Source organism: Talpa occidentalis, unplaced genomic scaffold (assembly GCF_014898055.3).
Source record: "Talpa occidentalis isolate TD23 unplaced genomic scaffold, MPIMG_talOcc4v2.1 talOcc4.11, whole genome shotgun sequence".
Taxonomy (NCBI): Eukaryota; Metazoa; Chordata; class Mammalia; order Eulipotyphla; family Talpidae; genus Talpa; species Talpa occidentalis.
The window spans coordinates 99600064-99615194 of NW_023601104.1; the positions used below are offsets into that span (position 1 = coordinate 99600064).

The window sequence follows — 15131 nt, forward strand, 5'->3', positions numbered from 1 at the left end:
AGCCCTGTAATGGGGTGGGCCATGGGCACAAGGAGGGCCTCCAGGAATAACAGGGGGTACACTTGGAGTTGGGGGGGTTCACGTGCTCTCATGTGCTCAGGTACTCAGTTTCCATGCAAGCATCAGCTGGGGGGCTCAGGGGAGGCCTGCTGCCTGGAGCCCCAAGCTGCCTGTCTGAATCCCTGGGCAGCCTTGGTGTTCCACATCCTCAGTTGACATCCTCAGAGCTCATTGTCTTCAAATTCAGAGCCAGCGGGAGGAACCCCTCAGATTTGGTTAGTTCAAAACTTATCGCAACAACAGAGATCTAAAATAGCAGCGGCCTAGGCGAGCTAGAGCTTCGTTTCCGTCTCCTCTGAAATCCAGAGCAAGGCCACGTGGTGCTGGTGCGCAGGGACCCAAGCTCTTCAGGATCCTCGTTTTTCTGTTTTGCCCCCACACCTGTGGCCCTCCTGGTCCAAGGTGGTGGCCGGAGCTCCAGCCATCACATCCAAGCTCTAAACATTGGAAGGAAGCAGCCCTAGTGTCTTTAAGGGAAGATTCTGGAAGCTACCATGTAATGATCTGTTCTCAAGGAGCCAGGACTTAGTCACCTCCCGGGCTGCAAGGGAGTCAGAACGTGGTCTCTCTTCTGGGCAGCATGTGCCCTGCTAACTTTTGGGGAGGTTTATCACCATGGCAGGAGGGAGAGAATGAGTTTTGGGGGACAACTGGTTGTTTGACCCCACACCTTCTGAGAAATGTATTTCTGTCTGGGAAATCTGTGGGTGAAAGACACTTGGACCGACTGTTCCCTTTAGGCCGGCCAGAGGTGTGGCCCCAGCTGTGCACTAAGCAGCGAGTCCCTTCCACAAGCAACTCACAACAGCGTGCGGTTGGTAGGCTTGCTGAGCAGCCCCCCACAGCGCCGGTGACTACGGGTGGGGTGGCACCCACACCCTAAGGCAGAGGTGCAGCGGGCCGTGAACTTGGGCCCAAGCCAAGCGTGGTGCTCAGAAGCCTCCCAGAGGAGAAGCACGGCCTGGCGCAGGCCGAGGGGCGAGGGTGGTGGCCTGTGGAGTGTCCTCTGCTGCCCCCACACGTTTGCTGGCCCTTTCTCTCCCCGGCACCCCCTTGGCTGTGCGTTGCTGGGAGTTTGAGATGGAACCCCAAGACCCAGGCCGGCTGCGCCACCCCAGGCCCAGTGAGTCTCCTGAGCTGGCGGAGCCAGTGTGAGGGAGCTGGGCTGTGCCTGGTGGCATGGCCCTGGGGCAGTCCTGTGAAGGGCCTGGGCCGCGGGGGAAGGGGCTCGAGAGGCCCTTCAGAGGCGATGACACTGCAGGGGAGGGGCCTCCTGGAACCCCACACGCAGGAGCTCTAGAGGGGACAGATGGCCGTCCCGAGGCCACCTCCTGGGGGATGGGGCCTTCCTGCCTGTGGTTTTATGGGAATTTGATCTGCACTCGTCTTGGACGCAGTTTGAAAACTGGCCTGAAATGGAGTCTTCTAGACACCACTGTCCTCAGAGGCTTTCCTCAGAGCTCCCCACAGAACATCTGCCCACCTGGGCTGGGGTGGGCCCAGTTCGGGTCAGAGGCTGCGGAGGGCTGCTGAGGGCTGTGGTGGGCGAGGGCGCTCCCTCTGCCCCGCTCCCTGGGGCCGCTCAGCTCACTCTCCCCCCGGGTCCACTGTCAGGACCCGGGACCGGCCGGGCGCTGCCTGAAGCTTTACTTGTGCGTGTTGGCTGATTCAGTCCTCACGATGACCCAGGAGAGGGCACTGCCCTTACCTCCACGTAGCAGCAGGGACACGGGAGGGCACAGCCTAAGTCGGCCAAGGCCACACCACACAGCTCCCGGGAGCAGAACTGGGATTTGAACCCACGCTGTCGGGCCTGCTCTTAGCCAGTAGCTGCGGAAGCCTGCTCCAGCCCCCGTGTGTGTTGCCTCCTCCACCCCCATGTCCTGAGCCTGACAGAGGGGCTCATGCTGGGCAGATGGTGGGGGGTGTCTGCTTTGTGGGGGGAGTGATCCCAGAGCCCCTGGTGCTGTGGGCACAACCCTGGCGCCCTCTGGTGTCCACTCAGACGGCAGCTGTGCCTCAGACGGTGGCGAGTCGGCCCTGGGCAGTGACTGAGTCAGAGCTGTGCCCTCCGTTCTGAGGGCCGCAGCGCTGCAGTGGAAAGGCAGGGCCTTTGGTGCTGACCGACCCAGTGACGGGGCTAATCCGTCTCGGCCCCCTGCGGCCCCCAGTCCCTGGGCCCTCTGAGTCATCTGCTCGTCCATGACGGGTTGCCATCACCCCCACCGGGGAGATGTGGTCCCATTCGCCCCAAGTTGGTGTTCAGCATCAGACCACTCCCTCCCCTTGGTCCCATCAGGCTCCTGGGCTTTAGTTGCGGGGGCCAGTGGCAGAAGTCGGTGGTGGGAAGCAGCGCCGGAGTCCAGGAGGTTAGTGGGACCCAAGCAAAGGAGTTTTGAGCTCTTGATGCCCCCGCCCCACCCAATAACCCCAGGAGGTTGTAGGACTGACCCAGGGCCACTCAGTGCTTCCAGTGGCCTGTCCTGTGCCCTTTCAAGGCCCGTGCCCCTGCTGTGCCCTCAGAGGCAGAGCCAGTGAGTCTGGGGTTGCCTGGACTCTCAGCCTCTCCCCACATCGAGCTGTGTGCATTTAGGCAAGTTTTTGGACTGCCCCGAGCCTCGGTTTTCCCATCTGTGACCTGGGGCATCGTGATAGCGGCCCCTTCCACCCAGGGATGTTCAAGGGTTAAATATGGTTGTGCATTTAGGGGAAGATGCTCAGTACACGCCACCCTCCTTGGTGACACTGTCTTGTGGGTCAGACCAGGACACTGTGGGTCCTGGGTCCCTGACTTCTGTTTAGCACCCTTGACTCTGACCTCTGGGACCCCCAGGAGTCGCCCTCCCCCCAGGATATGCCCCTCTGTCAGCCTTCCCGGCGCCAGTCCCATGTTTGTAAATGACAGTTTGGGTGTATTTCCCCAAGCAAGGAGCGTTCAGGGTGAGCCATCGTGTGGCCTGTGCAGGGTCTTGTCATCTCTTTGTTGGCTGTCGCGGTATGTCCGCGTTACAGGTTTATTGTAAAGTGCTGGGAGGTTTCACTTACTTTTAAAGTTATTTTAGACTCAGTGGGGAAAAAAGTGCCCAAGACGGCACCCGCTCCCCGCGTCCCCTCTGCATGGCTGCCTCCGGCGGTAACTAGCGTGACCACGGCTTGTTCTCTAAACCAGGAAACTCCCGGCAGCAGCAGCAGGACTGTTAATTAATGGGCCTGCTGTCCCAGGCACTGCTACCGTTTTTCTGGCCCGGGACCAGTCTGTTTGTCTTCCGCGCCGTGACCCTGGGGAAGATCCCTGATCCCTTGTGCTCTCCCCCAGCTGGGGTTTCTCCATGTTCTCCGTGATTAGGGGAAGTCGCTGCATGTGGCGGGAGTGCTGCCCCAGCCAGGCCGTCCCCTGCACGCGCCCTGCCCTTGGGGGGGCCGCGATGTGGATGCATCTCCTGCCTGGCTAACTGATCGTTGGGGCAGAGTGGGCCCCTCACGTCTTTCCACTGCGGGTTTCTGTTTTTCACTTTGTAGCTGGCGAGTATAAGGAGACAGACATCCCGTTCCTCGTCGTGCTTTTGCCTGCTCTTTTAGCGTCCGTTGATGGTTCTTGAGGACAATGGTGGCTACTGTGGTCTTTGCCAAATGGTCATTATATAGACTTTTAAAAAACGAACATGCCCCCTTCCAGCAGGCATGGTGGCAGAAAGCCACGGGAGGGCTCCAGGCCCTGCATGATCATTTGCAAGTAAAGAGAAAGGCAAAGGTGAGGATTAAAGGAAAGGGGGGTTGTGTTGAAATTTTTCTTTTTTGCTGCAGGACTTCTCAGAGCCTTGAATGTGCTCAACGTGCATCTTCAGCCTCCCAGAGCAGGGGAGGGTACTGAATTCACCCTGACAATAAAATACACCGATGTGTCCACTCCTAAGGAGAAATATTAACGAAATCATGACACTTCAACGAGGAGACAGATATGACCCCCAATTCCCTCTGATGCGGGTGACATACTTCCCCAGCCTCCCTACAGGTTGGAACCCATCCTTCTAGACCCTTCTCCAGCAGTCGGTCACAAGTGTATCTGTATTTAAAACACAAAAAGGTCACATTCCATGTGTTCTCCTATTACCTGTTTTCCCCACTTAATTTCTTGTTTCCTTCTATGTCAACCCACAAAGGGGAGGGGGCTTAGGTCCCCCCCACCCTGTTAGATAATGGCAGCGTATTTCAGCCTGTGAATGAGGGGATTGTCATTTGCTCGATTATACTGGGCTCATAAGGTCATTCCAGTTTGATTTTTTTTTTTTAATTAACTGGACTTTGGTAAACATGGATCTTTTTGCATATTTCTGTAAAACTAATCCCTAGCAGTGGAATTTCTCTGTGAAAGATTATTATAAACATTCTTCACATTGGCAGATATGGCTGGGTTGTTCTTCAAAAAGTTTGAACAAAATTTGCTCCTAATTGTGCTGGGAAACATTCCTTCCATTATCGGCAAGATGGAACTTCTATTCATATGTTTATTGGTCTTTTGCGTTTCTTGTGTGTGCGAATCTTTTCATGCCATTCACCCATTTTTCTGTTGGGGTTGCTGGTTTTTTTCTTACCATGTGGCTGCAGCCCTTTTCATATTAAGGAGATTGTCTTCTTGAAAAATATGGACTGTGTGCTGGGGCCAAGCTAATATTTTCTGTTCTGCTTTTAGAATATGTACTGCCAGAGAGAGCACTTCAAACGTTATTTTTAAAACATCTTAAAAACAGAAAAGGCTGCTGTGTTCTGGGAGTTGGAGCTGAGTGGGGGCAGTGTCTGCCTGGGGCCGGAAGGGGCCATAAATCAGTGGAAGCAGCTGCCACGGAGTTAATCCACGGTCCCAGCAGCCGTCTCCACAAGCCGGAACAGGACTCAGGAATGTCCGTGTCTCCGCCCGGGCTGGTGTCTGGCTCCTCTGCTCCTGGGTGTTGAAACAACAGGTGCCAACAGCTATTAGGGCCCTCGAGATGAAACAGGCCGTCAGCTACGTCGGGCAGAGGGAAGGGCTCATGCAGTGCCCCCGCCTTGTACTGTGACATGACCTTGAAGACAGAACTTGAGCCCCTAGGGCCTCAGTTTCCTTCATGCCCTGTGGGGGTGACAGTTGTTCTCTACCCCTTGGCCTTGCTCCCAGCCCACAGGAGCCAAGGCCACAGGTGCTTGGAGGCTGCCTCCCCGCCCCCTGGAGTGCTCCCCTGGCGCCCGCCTAGTTCTCCTTCCTCGGAGCCTCCTGCTTGGTGCTGCGTGTCATTTCTGAAAGCCTCTCTGGTCGTCCGTCAGGGGAAGAGCCAGAACAGTGGCGTAAGACCATAACAGGCGTTTGTCTTGCTCGTGAATCTGGATCTTGACTGGACTTGGTCAGCAGGTTTTCCCATCGGGCTGCTGGGCTTCTTGGTGGCTCAGGCCCCAGAGGTGTGTGTCCCAGAAAAAGCCTCTTTGGCCTTGCTCTACTTCTGTGAGGCCCATGTCCAAGGGCGCGGCAGTAGGGCCCACCTCTTAGCAGGGGGAGCCACGTTTTTAAGCCTCGAGCTTCCCATGGAGCATGGATGTGCAGGGCTGCGGGGCTGCCAGCTTAGGATGGGCCCTGGGTGAACAGACCAGCGAGATCATCTTCCTGGCCTGTCAGGGAGACAGATGCCAAGCAGAGCTTTATGTTGAGGGCACCGGTGCCAGTACCGAGCCAGCTCTCAGAGGTGGGAGCTTGTCTGAGAAAGCGAGTGAAGCCTCTGTCCAGAGCATGATGGTGGGGGTGGCGCGAGGTGGAGGTACAGCCGGGGCTCCACTGGGAGGATTCACATGCTGGCTAAGGAGCCAGGCCCTGCGCCCGCAAGCTGATGGTGGGGCACCAGGCCCGGCCTGCACCCTCCGCCCTCACCTCTCTGCTCCGGAAGGCCTGACCACATAAGGAAGTGCTGCTTCTTCCCCGCCTCCCGTCAGGGTCCCCAGAGGAGCACAGGGCAGGCTCCTGTGCCCCGAGGCCTCCCCGTCACCCAGATTGGGAGCTGGGTGACAACAGTGGCCTCTTGCAAGGAGGCCTGGCCCTCCCTCACACCCACTGTCCTCACGGGACCTTCTGAGGTGTCAGACCCGTCTTTCCCTGAGCTTGCTGGGTGGGCAGGGGTATGAGCCGCCCGCTGCCCTGCCTGGGGCAGCCTGTCCTCGCAGGAGCCCGGTTCTCTGTGGCCAGTCCTGTCGGCCTGCATCTCTTCTGGCTCCGGGGTGCCTGTGCACGTAGGCCGGCTCCTCTCCCCACTCGCCGGACGGCGTGCCGGACACTACACTGTCAGCTCCTGGGGAGTCCTGGACCCCGTCGGCTCAGGATGGTCCCAGGTCATGGGGAGACCTCAGACCAGGGGGAGCAGAGCCAACTGTGACTTGTGCTGGCAGCGAAGCCTCCGCTGGTGCTCGCTAACCACGCCAGCAGGAGACGCTCGTGACCGGTTCAGTCCTCCTTGCGGTCCCTAGCGTAGGTGCTGCCGTGATTCCCATCTTGCAAATGTGGAAACTGAGGCACAGAGAGGCAACCAGCCTAGGGTGGGACCAAGGACCTAAGCCGGGGCACCTACCCCAGGACCTCGCACACCCGTCGCCTGCAGGCTGTGCAGCCACATCTAACCCCCTGGGGCTGGCCCCAGTGGGCCAGCTTACCACGGTTTCTGTCAGTCACCACCCCCAGGGCATGAGGTTTGAAGGCTGGAGCTTTTACTGTCTCAAACAAACCCTGTTGTTTCAATTTCATCTCATCTCCTTGGGGCTTCGAATGGATCTAAAGAGACACAGGACCCGTTGTTCCCACCCCTTTGAAGCCCACACAGATCCACGCCACAGGGCTGCCTGCCTTGCCTCCCCTGCTGGAGGGTCCCTGGGGCTGGAGGGAGACAAGTCACCTGGTGGTGGAATGAACCCGAGGTAGGTGTCAGGGGACGTGGTGGTTGCACAGAGCAAGGGGCAGGTGGAGTCAACAAGAGGGAGAGAGAGGTTCTGGGTTACCAGAGGAGGGCTGGGTGGCAGGCATCCTTGCAGAGGATGGCCTGGGGGGCGTGAGGGGGAGGGTGGAGCAGTACTGGGGCAGGGCCTAGCTCTGCTGCAGCGGGACGTGGGAGCCCTCCTGGCCAGGCTGGGTGGACAGGGACTCAAACTGGGACAGTGGGAGCAGGGAGTCATGGCGAGGGCAGGGTTGCCTTCTGCAGGCCCTGATGCTCTGATGGGAGCCAATTCCGACTTCCATTTCCCCTCATCCATGCACCTGTCACCAGGCCCTTCCTGGCTGGGGCCTGGACTGTTGCAGACGATTGGGTGGCTGCCACCATCACGAACCACAGAGCCCTGGTTCCGACCTGCTGTCAGGCTGAACCTTGGTTAACCCAGAAAGCTCCAATGGCTGGGCTGCTGGCTGCTGTGTGCAGCTCACTTGGACTCCAGCGCCCACTTTCCCGCACGTGTGCACTTGTCAGAGGGGGTTCGTACAGCTGCCTCCTCTGAGCAGCGCTGGACTAGGCCTGAGTCCCGACCCCAGGGAAGCCACCGCCTCGTTGCTGTCAGAGTCCAACATGTGAGGGTACCGAGAGGAGGTACCTTGATGCTCAGACTCGAGCACGTGTGCTGTTCTGACAGCATCCCCGGGCACAGGCCGAGATGACGGGTCTTGCTGAGCAGGCTGCCCAGGCTGGTAGAACCCCACCTCCTGGCAGGAAGGGGCTGACGAGGTGCTGATGGGGACCGGGTGCCCAGGGAGGGTGGTGTGGCCTCTCTGGGTCCCTGTGACCGCCCTGGGGGTGGGTTGTGCCACATGTGAGAGAATGGAGCAGAGAGGGTCGGTGGCCTGGCCTGGCGGCACGGTTCTTAGGGTTCGGGCTGGCTTTGGGCCGCAGGGTTGATCCTGCCATTACCACCCCCACTTAGCTTTCTGGGCTGCCCTGTGTGGTGACTGCCTCCTCCAGGCAGTCTTCCCTGACTCCTGTGGCTCTGGGCATCATTGTCAGCAGTGGACATGTCTGGGGTGCATACTAGGCGTTTGACCAGGTGTCCCTTCTGCACCTCAGTGGAGCCTCTTCTGCTGGGCAATCCATAATTTTACCCCATCAGTCAGTTCATTTCTGGTGAAACAGAAAAATGCCTGAAGCCAATATGGCAAAACATGAACTTGTATTCCTCTCCTGTATCTGGGAACCCATTTGTCAATTCTCAAATCCGTTTTCTAAATGTGCGCTAAGGGCAGCAGTGCTGCAAAGTAGGTATTGCCCTCGTGTTCCAGAGGGAAACTGAGGCAGAGAGGTCAAGTCACTTGCCCAGAAGCATGTAGGTAATAGGAGCTGGTGTCAAATCCAGCAGCCCGAGCCCCACCCCCCCAGACCCTCCAGGGACGCCCACTCCCTGCAGAGGCGGACACACCTTCATCACCAAGAAGAGTGCGGGGGCCTGGGTGAGCCCAGCAGAACTGGCCTCCCAGGTGTGTGTGTGCGGCGAGGGGATGCAGTGGGAGGCGGCGTGATAAGCAGGAGCTCCTGGGCTCAGAAGGGGCCGGAGGAAAGGGCCGAGGGACCGGCATGCACAGTGGCTCCAAGGTGTTCATTTTACCACCTCCCAGAAGACTGAGGGAGAAGCCGAATCCTCTGGTCACTCCCCGGGATCTCCTTGCCACCTGCTCCTGGCCGCCTCCTTCTGGATAATGTCCTTTCCTATGTCCACCCTGGGCTCCTGGCTGAGCCGGCGCTGTTGGGGGTACCCCCCTGCAGGCGCCTGGAACTCAGATGCTCCTGGCCCACGGGAGCCTCCTCTTCAACTGGGGCCATGTCCCTGGGACTGGAGAGGTGGGCGCCTGGGCTAGCACGTGGCCCATTCACCCCATCTCTCTCTCCTGGGGGTGTGCTGTGAACGCCATAGCTGAGGCCCCTCATGGAGCCCAGTTTTCTGCCTGAAAGGTGGAGAGCCAGAGGGTCCCTGCTCTCTGGCCGAGGCAGAAGGGCTTGTGTAGTTTGAAACTTCCCACCACCAACAAGGCCCCCCCCGCATGTGGCCTCCACCCAGGGAGCCTCGGTCTTCAGGGACGCAGGTAGCGCCCGCCCTGTGCAGCCACACGCCCCCTGCACTTGCGTGGGTCCGCGGAGCTCAGGCTCCCGCTGGCGGGGGTGGCCGCGAGGGGGTGCGGATGTTTGTTTAAGAGCTGATGTTTTAGCGTTTCAAAGAGCACTGCCTGTCTTCTATCTAAAAAAGGCCCCTTTCCCATCCAGAAATAAAGACGGGGGATAAATAAGCAGCAGTAACCTTTCTTGGGAACCAGAAATAGCTTCCCGGGCTCCCAGGGCTGACTTCCAGAGTCTTTATTTGGGCAGGAGCTGCTGGCGTGCGGCGAGGTTCCCATGGCTGCTGGAGGAGCCTCTGCTGTCACTGTCCCTCCGTGGGCAGCGGCCCGTCCCTCACGTGGCCCGAGGCCCTGGTGGTGCTGCAGGGCCTGGCTCCTGCCTGGCTCCCCGACTTGGCCAGGTGACCTCTGTGTCCAGAGCTTGGCCAGTGTGTGCATCGGAAGCAGCAGGGGGGTGGACAGCGGCTGCTCCCCCCCGCCAGGAGGTGTCCTCGAGGGTGGCCCTTCCCTGGCCCGCCCCTGTCCTTGCTCAGAGAGGTGCTTCCAGACACCCTCCTCCCCTGCACCCCTGTGCTGGTGCAGCATTTTACTGGTCCCTCTGCTTTATTATCTGGGCCCTTCGCTTGGGACCTCAGATCCATCAGGACAGGGGGGCCATGTCGCCTTCCTGGCTGCCTCTGGCTCCTGAGATTTCCTGGAGACGCGTCACATTTCTTGTGTTGGTGGGAAACTGTTCTGGAAACCAAACCAGCAAAAGTTGTTTCCAATCTACTGTGATGTCATGGTCACGTCCAGGTGACTGGGGCTCCAGCAGGAAAGGCGTATGGACCCCTGTACCAATGTGCAGAGTGGGGCAGGGCCAGGCTGGTGCTGCCTGGGCCCAGGGTGGCCACGGCCTGCAATCTCAGGGCCGCCCCCTCTGGGGTGACTGAGCCAGGACCCCGGCCCGTCCTGAGGTGAGATCCGGCCAGTTTCAGACCAGGCCCAGCCCAGGAGAGGGAGTGGGGTGGGCAAGCTCCAAATTCAGAAAAAGGAACAAGACCCAGACCGTGTGTCTGTGCCCCTCAGTCTTGGCACACGTGGCTCTTTGTTGCATCTTCAGGGCCCTGCCGCCATCAGGCCCCACCTCACACACGGAGCCCAGGGAGGGGTGGGTGGGGACCGCGGGGTGCCTGGCTTCATGCCGGATGTGGCTCATTCACAGACCACATCATCCTTGCCTTTTATCTGGACCCCAAACATCCCTGGGAAGCAGTGCCCATGTTCTTCTCTGGCGTCAGCCTGGACCCAACAGAGTCCGGAGACGACTGCAGGTTTGCTGGGGGTTGAAGGAGACACTTTCTTAGCCCAGTGCAGGAAGCACATGCTTGATGGGTGGCAGCTGCTGCTGCTGATTCTTAGCAGGTTTTAAAGTGGTATAATCCACATACCATAAAATGGACTGTTTTCAAAGTATGCATACCATTTGGTAGTTTTGAACATATTCACAAAATTGTGGCACCATCTCTTCCGCGCAGGTCCAAAACATTTTATCACCCTGAAAAGAAATGTACTTGTTCGCGGTCACTCTCCACTCACCTCAGCGCCCCGCTGTGCGATGACCTGTCCCCTTTCTGTCTCTGTGGACTTGTATGTTCCAGATATTTCAGATAAATGGAGTCATCTGATAGATGGCTTTTGCGACCTGCGTTGTGTGTTTTCAAGTTGTCATAGCACATAGCAACACGGTCATGAGACATTTCACGATGAGAATATATTCTTTTCCCCCACAAATTTTATTGATTCGCCAATCGCTGGCATAACTACGTAATTTTGGGAATACCGCCTCACAGCTCCGTGTCACATGCACGTGCTTCACTCACCCGCCATGAGCCTCCAGTGCCAGTCCTCGCCCCTCCACTGGTGACAGGAAGACATTCAGAGAAATACATCTTGTTAGGCCATGTCATTGTTGTGTGAACATCCTCGAGTGTGATCACGCCCAGCTGGACGATGGTGCCTACAACACACCTAGACTCCACAGTGGAGCTTGTTGGCCCCACCGTTGTATATGCCAGCCATCATTGGCTGAAATATCTTTGAGGTACACATGGCTGTACTTCATTCCTTTTTTTTTTTTTTTTTTTGTGGGACCCTCGCCAGCGGCCAGGGAACGAACTGGCGCTGCAGAGGCTACGGGCAGCCTCGCAGCCCAGCGCTCAACCGCTGCGCCACCATGGGAGGCCCAACTTCATTCCTTTTTATGGCTGAATAATATTCCGCTAGGTGGATAATACTGTTCTGTTTGTACTTTCATCAGTTGGTAGACATTTGGGCTGTTGCTACTTAATGGATAAATCTGCTCTGAGTATTCCTGGACAGGTTTTTGTGTGTACAGGTTTCCATTCTCTTGGTGATCTCTCTAGGAGTAGAATTGCTGGGTGATGTTTTAACTGTGTTTAGCTGAAGAGCTGCCAGACTATTTCCCAAAGCAATTGCCTCATTTTAGACTCTCAACAGCAATGTCAACACCCACTGTCTTTATTTATTTTAAACATTTCTTTTCCCCGTCTTTTTGACTATAGTCATCCTAGGTGTGAAGTGATATCTCATTGCGGTTTTGATATGCAGTGCAGTTTTGATTTTCCTGATGGCTAATGATAGAGAGCATTTTTTCACATGCTGATTGATCATTTTTATGTCTCATTTTGAGAACTGTATATTCAAATACTTTGTCTACTTTAAAATTGGGCTGTTTATAGATGACTGGATTAAGAAGATGTGGTACATATATACCATGGAATATTACTCAGCATTCAAAAAAGATAAACACATGCAATTTGCAGCAACATGGATGGCACTGGAAGGGATCATGCTCAGCGAAATAAGCCAAAAAGAAAAAGAAAAATACTGGATGGTCTCACTCATAGCAGGAATCTAGAAAACTTAAATAAGGGACCAGGAAAATGAATAACTATAAGAAAGCAAAAATCAAAATCAACAAAAAACTATGAACCAGAGACACTTTTTGGGGGGTGAGGGGCGGGAGGGGAGGGATTGGGGTCAGAATGGGAGGGTTGCAATTGTATGGGGAATATAAAAATAAAATTTGTTATTTAAAAAAAAAAATAAAAATAAAATTGGGCTGTTTATCTTTTTATTGCTTGTCCAGGCTCATTCTTTTTTCTTGTGACATCCAGTTGTCCTAGCAGCATTTGTTGAAGAGAATATTTTGCAGTCTTGGCATCCTTGTGGAAAATTGACTGTAGATATATGGATCTTTTTCAGAGCTCTCAATTCTACACCACTGATTGTGTATCCAACTTTATGCCAGTATCATACTGTCTTTTTTTTTTTTTTTATAGAGGCATGTTTTATTTATTTGTTTGTTTGCTTGTTCGTTTATACATGCACTGGGTACAGTCAGAAGTGCGGGAGGGTGAGAGAATTCACCAGAGCCAGAGCAGGGAGCAGAGCAGGCAGAAGGACCGAAGTACACTGCTGAGGGGAGCAGCGGGCGGCAGGAGAGGTCTGCGCGCCAGGTGGGACCCTCCTCCGGTGGCCGGGGAGCAGCTGGGGATCGAACTGGCGCCACAGAGGCCGCGGGCAGCTTTGCAACCCAGCGCTCAACCGCTGCACCACCGGGGAGGCCCAGTATCATACTGTCTTGATTACTGTTGCCTTGTAGTAAATTTTGAAATTGGGAAGAGTGAGTCTTTTAATTTTGTTCCTCTTTTTTAAGATTGTTTTCATATGAATTTTAGGATTAGCTTGTCAATTCTTGAAAAAAAAGCAAACTGGGAATGTGATTGTGTTGAATCTGTAGATGAATGCAAGAGTATTGGGAGCTTAATATTAAATTTCATATCCATGAACATAGTATGTCTTTCCATTTAGTGAGGTCTTTAATTTCAATAGTATTTTGTAGTGTTCAGTTTTTAGATCTTTGTTAAATTAATTTCTGGTTTTTTTAATGTTACTATAACTTGAATTGTATTCTTACTTCACATTGGATTGTTCATCCTAAGGGTATAGAATTCAATTGTTTTTTTGTATATAGGTTTTGTACCTTGCAGTTCCTTTTCTTAGTAGTTTTACTTCTACCTTTCTAGTCTGGATGCCTTTAATTCCATTTTCTTTCCAAATTGCCCTGGCTAGAACCTGCAGTACAGTGTTGAAGAAAAGTGGCAGAACAGTCCTCTGCATCTTATTGTTGGTCCTAGAAGGGAGCACCCTGTCTTTAATTGTAAATAGGGTTTCTGTAGATTTTTGTAAATGCCTTTAATTCAGGTTGAGGAAATTTCCTTCTATTTTTGGTTCAAGTGTCTTTATAATAAGGTTTGTCAAATGCTTTTTCTATCTACTGAGACGATCATTTGACCGTTGTCTTTTATTCTGTTATCAGTTTTTCTACTAGGGAGGCCATGGTCAAAACAGGGACTTGGGGGCCAGTGAGACCCCCCCACCCCCAGCCCAGCCACTCATGTGTATAACTCTGGGCAAAATTTCTGCCTCTCCATGCTCCTAGCACATAACAAGGGCATTCAATCAAGATGTTGACAGTCTTCAGGGACATCATGTGAAAGTCTTGATGGGCTGGGTGGGAGGAGATATTGTTGGGGGTGGGGTGGGCATTGTAGTCAATCTGCGAACCATGCTGGTTCACCTGCTCTGATACACCTGGTGGTAGGGCTTCCAGATGTTATTACAGGAGGTGGTTTGATTTTCCTGGGGGGCTGGGGTCAAGCTTGGTCCAGGCCCCTGCCAGGTCAGGTGCCTGTCTTAGCCTGCCTGCTGCAGAATCCCCCAGCTAGTCCAAGTCTGGGGTGTCACATCCGCTGGACTGGGCTGCAGGGACTGTGTGCTCCAGCGATGTGCTTCTCCGCAGAAGGTACCCCTTCTGCCACCTGCCACTTCCTCCCTCAACAGCTGTGGGAGAGCCCACTGGTTCTTCAGCAGTGTCTGCCCAGGCTCTGACTCTGGGCTGGGGTGCAGAAACGGGGCCTTGTATCAATAATGGCATACAACCAAGAGGCAGGACATACCCTGCCCTCCCCCAGTATGACCTCTCTTTACCTGGCCTGCCATGGGAGCGTAGCTCTTCCCTGCTCTGTTGTTGACCATCATGTGACCTTGGGCAAGACTGCCTCCCGGGGCTTCTGTTTGGCATCTGTCCACGGGGACTCGGTCACAGCACTGGGACTGGGGTGTTGCGGGGGTGGGAGGGGCAGTCAACCAACTGTGCAGAGGACCTGCAGCTGTCTGCCAGGCCCACACGCACTGGCTCCAGACCACCCTCCTGGCGTCTCCAAGAAGCTCTGTAGCCCCCCAAGTCTGTCAACACTCTTGTACCTATTTGAAGTTTGGAATTTGCAGGTGGGGTTGGGGAGGGAGATTAAAACAGTTCTAATAAGCCCGAGCAGTTCATTCGCGCTTGAGGCCCGCAAAGCTGGCTCTCACCTGGGGTTAACGTGCTGACCTCCTCCTGGGAGCTCTTGGAGACAAGCCAGCTGCTTTGCTTGTTTAATCCGGGGCTGGTTTCCGAGTATGTGGGTGGGGGCACCCTCACCTCTCTACTGCTTAGTGTTTCCTGACCCCTGTGCCCAGAAAGGCAGGGTGGTCCTGCCTCCTGAGAGACTGGTGGTCTGGGTGGGGAGGGGATTCGGCAATGTCACTGAGCCATCGGCAGAGAGAATCAGAGCACATTCCGCTCACCCACAGATTTTTTTTTTGCTCCCCAGTGCCTGCCACAAGGCACGTCCTAGACAACCACGTAGATGTGCTTCTGGAAGTTTTCAGAGAACCAAACGTACCCTGGACCCCTGGGTGGGTGCCTGGGGGAGGCAGTGCCCTCTGAGACAGAAACTGGGCAGCCAGGGTGCCTGGGCCGGCGGCTGGCAAGGCCAATGCGCCGGGCTGGGAGCTGTCGTTAGCCTCCCACCTTCTGCTAGGTAACGAGGGCTGGGGGCCTGTGGTCTCCACTTGAGGGAGC

General features: G+C 55.3%; 1 protein-coding gene across 2 annotated transcripts in view; it reads left to right on the forward strand.

The window, feature by feature from the left end:
- ITPK1 (inositol-tetrakisphosphate 1-kinase) overlaps window positions 1–15131 on the forward strand; it is a 128780-nt gene that overhangs the window by 95780 nt on the left and 17869 nt on the right. The gene's annotated exons all lie outside the window — the stretch shown is intronic.